Below are 6815 nucleotides of genomic sequence, written 5' to 3' on the forward strand. Positions count from 1 at the left end.
CCCCTTTATATAGTAGGGGAACCCTAAATAAGGTACATTTCTATTTACAGTAAGAAATCTTATTGGGACAACTGTCTAACCACCTAGTACGGATTCGTACTAAGTCGTACGAATAAATTTCGGAATTTACGCCACGATCTTGGGAATGTGGCGGGAATCTTGTCATTTTGTAACAAACTCACAACGGCTCCATATCGGGGTTGGTCACACTCGACTTCGGTACTCATCATGCCATCCAACCTTCGACCCTTATGTTCTGCCCTCGAACTCGGACCCGGTCCATACAGAATTATCCCTCGATGCGAGCTCTTTGTTTCTCGACATAGGCCCTCGAGCCCATAAAATCGGGGCTACATAATTTTACCGTATACAGTTCCAAAGGAAATCCTGATAGTGCTGGTGGTGGTGGAAATCTAAGGGATCACCTCGGACAATTGATCATGGCCTTCACTGTTTTTCTAGGTGTCACCACTAACGATTATGCGGCGGCACAAGCTATTAATATTGTATTGAGATGGTGTATCGATCATGTCTTCAATAGGCTAACAATTGAATCTGACTCTCTGCTTGCGAACAAAATTGTCAAAAGGGATATTTGCACCTCCTGAGAGATCAAGGATGTTATTGATGATATCCAAGCTACGCTAGGTGATGATTTCTTCCAGTTTAATCACATCTTTAGGTAAGGAAATATCCCAGCAGATCTCCTAGCCAATCTTGTTGAACATGACAAGAACCATGCTTTCTTCGTTGAGCTATAAGCTTACCACGGAAGATTACAGCCACTATGAAGAACAATGAAGGAATGGTCCAAACACTAGAATCAGGGTTAGGAAAAACACCTTCATATTCGACCCCGGGGACAAATATTTTTGGTGGTACTAAGTTTTGAACTTAATCCTTATTTTTAGATGCTTTCAATTATAATGGGAGTGAGCCTTCTCTACCTTATGTTTTGTAGGAATAGTCTTGTCCGTTCTAACCTTGATAAAAAAGAGATTAGGTTAATGCCCTTCTTTTGTTCCTTTTGACTTATTAATATATCCCCTTGAGGGAAATCCTATATTAAAAAAGAAAAGAATATCTTAAATTGTTATATTTGATCTTCAACTAGTAGAAGAAGTCCATGTCGTCGGAAGATTTCAATTACATGTCCTATCAATATGATGCTCTTTACTTTCAAGAGTAACTAGGGCAAGCTGGGTAAATGACCCATTTTCAAATTTAAATTGTCAAAAGACCTTCAAGTCTTAATTATTGTTCAAAAGACCTTATTTAATTAGTATTAATGTTGAATTTGGGTTAATAAAAAGGTGAAGGAGAAAGTTCAGCTTGCAGCCCCAAAGTTTTACTTATTACACATTGGCCAACCTATATAAATTTATTATTACCATTTCTTGAATTTAAAAAAAAAAAAAAAAAAAACATTCACTTCCGCATTCCCCAAAACCCATTTTGTTCCAAATCCGCCCGAAAATCCTCCATTGAAGCTTGCTTTTTCTTTCATTCGTCGTAGGTCAGCTGGACCTGCTCCCTTCTTTCCCCCTTCATCTCAAAGACACGGCCATCGATTTGGAGATCTAGAGAGGGAGCTCGAAGTTTTCGATTTGTCGATTTGGAGATGAAATTTGTGGTACATTGGATTGGGCATTACGTTTAAGGATATATTGTGTTATCTGTTCGTGTGGTAAATGTTTATTTCTCATCTTCTTCATCATTGCACATTTGGGTTTCTGCAGATTTTCTGCTCAGCAATTTGCTCAGTTACTCGAATACTAGGACATAATAGATCATAGAAATCCTTATCAAATAGACTCACGTCGTCCATTAGTTTATAATCAACACTTTGACAACTGATCAGTAATGGAAGACTATATATTGATATATGGTCATTATTCTGTTGAATGAATTGAGAGGTCAAATAATTCATAAATCTGTTTTGAATTTACTATATACCCATTTCAAACTTATACACAACCAGCTCTCCGCCATTAATTTCACAAGAAGTTCGTCTTCTTCAATGAATCAATAGCACCTCGAGATGATTTTCCTAAGTGCGTTTGTGGAATATCACTGCAACAATCAATGCCAAGTCAAGGTAATAACTCTAAGGGGTCGTTTGGTAAGATGCATTAGATAAAATAATGCATGCATTAGCTTTGTGTATTAATAATACCTTGTTTGGTAGATATTTTTAATCTATGCATTAGTTATGCAAGCATTAGTTATACATTGTATTTGGTATTATCCTATGCATAACTAATGCATAGAAAACCATGGTATTAACAATGCAATGGATTTTAATGCATGCATTAGCTTAGTTAAAGACAAAATTGTCCTTCAAAATTTATGTTTTATGAAAATATGCTTGTTATTATATTAATGCAAGTTTAAATAATCCAAATTATGAAAAATAAAATTATTCCCTAGTAAATAAATAAATACTTAGCATATATTCTTTTTTATAAATAAATATTTAGTTCTATATTACAATATAGGTAGACAAATCAAATAATTTTTTAAAAGTTTTTTCATATAAAAACATTTCTCAACATATGTTTCTTTTAAAAAGTTAGAGTGATGGACTGGTTTTGAGGACATTTTTGTAAACAAACAATTCTTTTAGAAATTGTGCAATGCTTTAATATATCAAACCAAACAATAGATAAGAAATATGTCAGCATAACTAATACCAGCATTACTAATACACCCTATTCAGCATTATTCTTACTCACCCTACCAAACGACCCCAAAGTGTTTATGTGGAAAACATGCAGTGTTGAAGGTTACATGGTGTAAATTCATTCTGGGTCGAAGATTTTGGGCATATAAATATCTTGTGAGTAACGATGCAGATTTTATGTTTTATCGTTTAATTCTGTTCACTAGGAGCTGATACACAGATATTGTTATTTGTTCTTGTGTGTAGGATGAAGATCCTTGTAATTTTGAGAAATAATACGATGAATCATGGCAGCATGATTACTATAAATTAGTGTTGTGAGATTATTTCAAAGGTACTGCAGAATATGAAAAGAAACCGAAGAGAAATATTACAATGTGGAAAAGGATATTGATGCATTGAAGGAGAATCTCAAAGAAGCCGAAGAAAAGAACAATCGGTTGCAGAGGAAATTCATTTGATTGAAGGAAAAAATAATCAGTATAAGAGACTGAAGAACGAAGGGACTATGCTTTTTGTTAATTGCAAAATGATGTTGTGGTTTAATTTTGTTATTTGTACTTTGTGTCCTGAAAAATTCATTTGGTATGACATGTAGTATAATTTTTAAAGCTTTTTGTGTATTTAATCAAACTGTTGTGTGATTGCTTTTTTTATATAATCTGCATAAAAGGGCAGTTACTGCACCCGCTATGCTCGGGGTCCGGAGAAGGACCGGACCATAAGGATCTGTTGTGCGCAACCTTAACCTGCATTTCTGCAAATCCAAAATATTGTGTACTTAATAAATTTTGTATATTCAATTCAAGATGTTATGTATTATTCATTTTAGATAAATAATAAATAGTTGCTCCACTGCGGATGTCATTGTGTTATACTCAGAACCATATGGAGAGGCTCAAAACAAATAATTCCCGAAGGTTGTCGTCGAGTAGTCAAAAGAAGAAAGCACAGAATAAAGAAAAACTAAAAAAGGAAATATAATGTAAGAAAATGTCTTTAGATAAATAATTATTGGTACAAACGCATGGAAGAACAATTAAACTATATGAACGAAAATAAAATCATGTAAATGAAGTTCAAAAGGTATTTTAAATTTCTAATTTTGGCTGGAAAAAATGCAATTTTGAAGTTTCAGTAGCGAGCTTACGCATTCTAAATTTCAATTGTCTAACTCTTGCGCAATACTGATACTAAATTTCAACTTTTTTACTCACTCAGAAAAAGTTCAGTCATGACATTTTCTCAACAACTAATATACCACTTTTTATCGTCACTCTATCAAACATATGTTATCTCTTAGAAACTGAACCCATGGGTGAAGATGTGCACAACTAAGTACCTTGACGCCTACACTAAAGCACCAACTGAGCATATAACATACAGATGGCTTCACGAAGCTTGAGGGCTGGAGAGCGCTTTAAGAAGGCATCTAACAACAATTGACACAACAAAAGATTACAAACCATTTACGAAGTGATCAAAATGACAAGCGCTTTAAGAAGGCTTCTAACTTCTATTGGATATAAGTTAACAGTACTGATAATCTTGTCCACGAAATGCAGATAATATCCCCACTGACAATTGAAGGGAAACAAAACTCAAAACAAACTTAGAACCATTTCAATTGTAATGAAGGCCGAATTACACCAAAACTGGGTGTTCATCCTTGTCAACATAAGGAGCTTAATAAAAGAAACCAAGAACCTTTTCACCCACATTCTTCCTTCTAGCCTCCTCGTGGTCCATGATACCGGCAGATGTGGTCAGTACAATGTATCCAAACTGCAAGTTCAAACAAAATACTTCAGTACCAGATAAACTCAGTGTAATACAAGAGACAAAAGAAAACAATTAGCCATTGCACTACATCTACATAGGGACGCCAAAATCTACAATTTCTATTTTCATTATAATGTAATTAACAGGTGAATTTGACTGAGCAAGTACTAGCTACTAATATAGCTTCATAACATATTCTTTCCTATGGCCATTCCAAAAACCTCCACTAGTTATGATTAATTATAAACATTCTTCCAATAACTTTTAAAAAGGAATAAATGCATATAATTTTCCTGAACATAATTTGTATGAGTGAAAAGAAAGCATCACACAAAATGATCTTATGAGCTGCACAGCAAGGATGCAAGGTAGATACCTGTCGGGAAGGCAACAACCTAGCAGTCCATCCTTCAATCTCCTTAACTCCAACATCAAAATGAGGACTAATGACACCACACTTGTTCAATCTACCATTCAATTCAACTACAATTTTTACTGACCTGTGAACATCAACATACTCAAATTCTCCAATGTACCCTACACATAAAGATAGCAAATGTAAGAAACAACAAGGCTAGGGAATAATAACTTAGAAGATAAAGTAAACAAGCTAAAGTACCATGCTTCTGCATGACAATGAGGAACTTGATGATGACTTTGGAAGAAGGTCTAATCATGACTTGACGCCTTCCCCTCTTGTGCATTGTACATGCTCTTACGAGCATCATTCGACACACTAACTCTCACCATCTTCTACCACAATTCTGTTCCAAATCAATGCAATAATCAGGATCAATTGATATCTTTAACAACAACAGAGTACCAAGAAGAGCATTTCACAACAAAATTAAAGTACAACAACCAATGCAAAGACCTGGAGAAATATCAGCTCAGGACTAAGCATATACGTAAAACAGAGGGACACACTCATTATCTACAGCCTCTCGCAGCTAAAACAGCAGGCATCAAGATCATACAAGAAAAAATGGAACAAAAAACAAAACCCGTTTATACAAAACTAAACTACACTATCACCTAACCAAAAGATAGAGATCTATTAGACCCAAATCACCAATTCCTAATTCACAACTTTCTTCGCACCCAAAACTGTCGTTTCCAATAATTCAAACCGTACGATAAAATCTAAAATCACAGATCACCATTATTATGAATCGTTATTGACTCCTAACACCAACAGCCTAGGAAGATAAATAGCTGACAAATGAAAATTACAGTATATCCAAGCAAAAAAAAGAACAGAATGTCACAATTCATTCTCCTTCATCTTTTTTTTTTTTTGGTTTTATCCGCGGAGAATAGCAAACTTACATGGCGCTTTGGGAGCTCTGGAGACAAGGACGGCGAAAAGAGCTGAGATCTACTTCGCACACAGAGAAGAAAATTAGGGATAGGTTTTAGCAGGTTAATGTATAGTTGCGGGGGGAGAGTGGCTAGGGTTTAAGTTGGGGTTTTCAAGAAGATGGGCTGGGTTAATGGGCCGACTACTAATACTATTGTTGGGTACTTATTTGGGCCTTTGAGTCTTTCACCTTACTCTTTTGTTTATTGAAGAATTTATTGGGTCTTTACACAAAAAGCCAGTCATATTCACTGTTTACTTTTTTAGCCATATAGGTAGATTATATGCTAATGATACACGGTTATACACATATAAAATATGAAATATGTTATTATACTTTTACCATCTATTTTTAGTTTAAACGTTGGGTAGGCGGCTATTTGAGTTAATTCTTCTTTATTTTATTTAAAGAATTTTTTTTAGTGACATTTGAACTTAGAGAACGTTAATTGAACAGGAACGTAGTCCAATCAAATCCTTGCACACAATGAAGTAGGGAATAATTGATTACCTATACAAGACAAGTTTAAAACAAGGAGGAAAAAAAAACAATTTGACACATCTATTCCGCACCAACGGAAATTGATAGTAGAGTAGTTAAGAAATCTATAATAATACCTTCCTAATCTAAGTCATCTATCACCTTAAAGTTTACACACTGGATTAAGAAACTTAACACATGTTTTCTAATCAATTGTTTTTCCTCGACGTGACAGTGTGAGGAGTTAGTGTGTGCAGGTGGAGTGGAAAAATATTTTCTTAGTGTTTTAATTGTGTAAATTGTGACCACGTGGGTGCACGTGAGTGAATGTTTTCATTTTGCTTTTTTTCTTTGAGAGTTTGTTCAGATAAGGATAATAAAGAATCTTGTCATTTACCAAAAGTTTTTTTGGCTTTTTTCTTTTTCGTTTTGATCCTCAATGTTTAAATTATACTCCTGAACCATGAAAAATACATTTGCATTCATCTGTCACAAGATTCTTGAAATTT

At 34.5% G+C, this 6815-nt stretch overlaps 1 long non-coding RNA gene and 1 pseudogene across 1 annotated transcript; one reads left to right on the forward strand and one right to left on the reverse strand.

Moving 5' to 3' along the window:
• The first annotated feature begins 1419 nt into the window (after positions 1 to 1419).
• Positions 1420 to 3294, forward strand: LOC104221810 (uncharacterized). The gene is made up of 2 exons (XR_709833.2): positions 1420 to 2839; positions 2930 to 3294. It is a non-coding gene; the product is annotated as an uncharacterized lncRNA (long non-coding RNA).
• An 866-nt stretch (positions 3295 to 4160) lies between these two features.
• Positions 4161 to 5215, reverse strand: LOC104221809 (small ribosomal subunit protein uS8z/uS8w-like; annotated as a pseudogene).
• Between the last annotated feature and the right edge of the window lie 1600 nt (positions 5216 to 6815).

Source organism: Nicotiana sylvestris, chromosome 6 (genome assembly GCF_000393655.2).
Source record: "Nicotiana sylvestris chromosome 6, ASM39365v2, whole genome shotgun sequence".
Taxonomy (NCBI): Eukaryota; Viridiplantae; Streptophyta; class Magnoliopsida; order Solanales; family Solanaceae; genus Nicotiana; species Nicotiana sylvestris.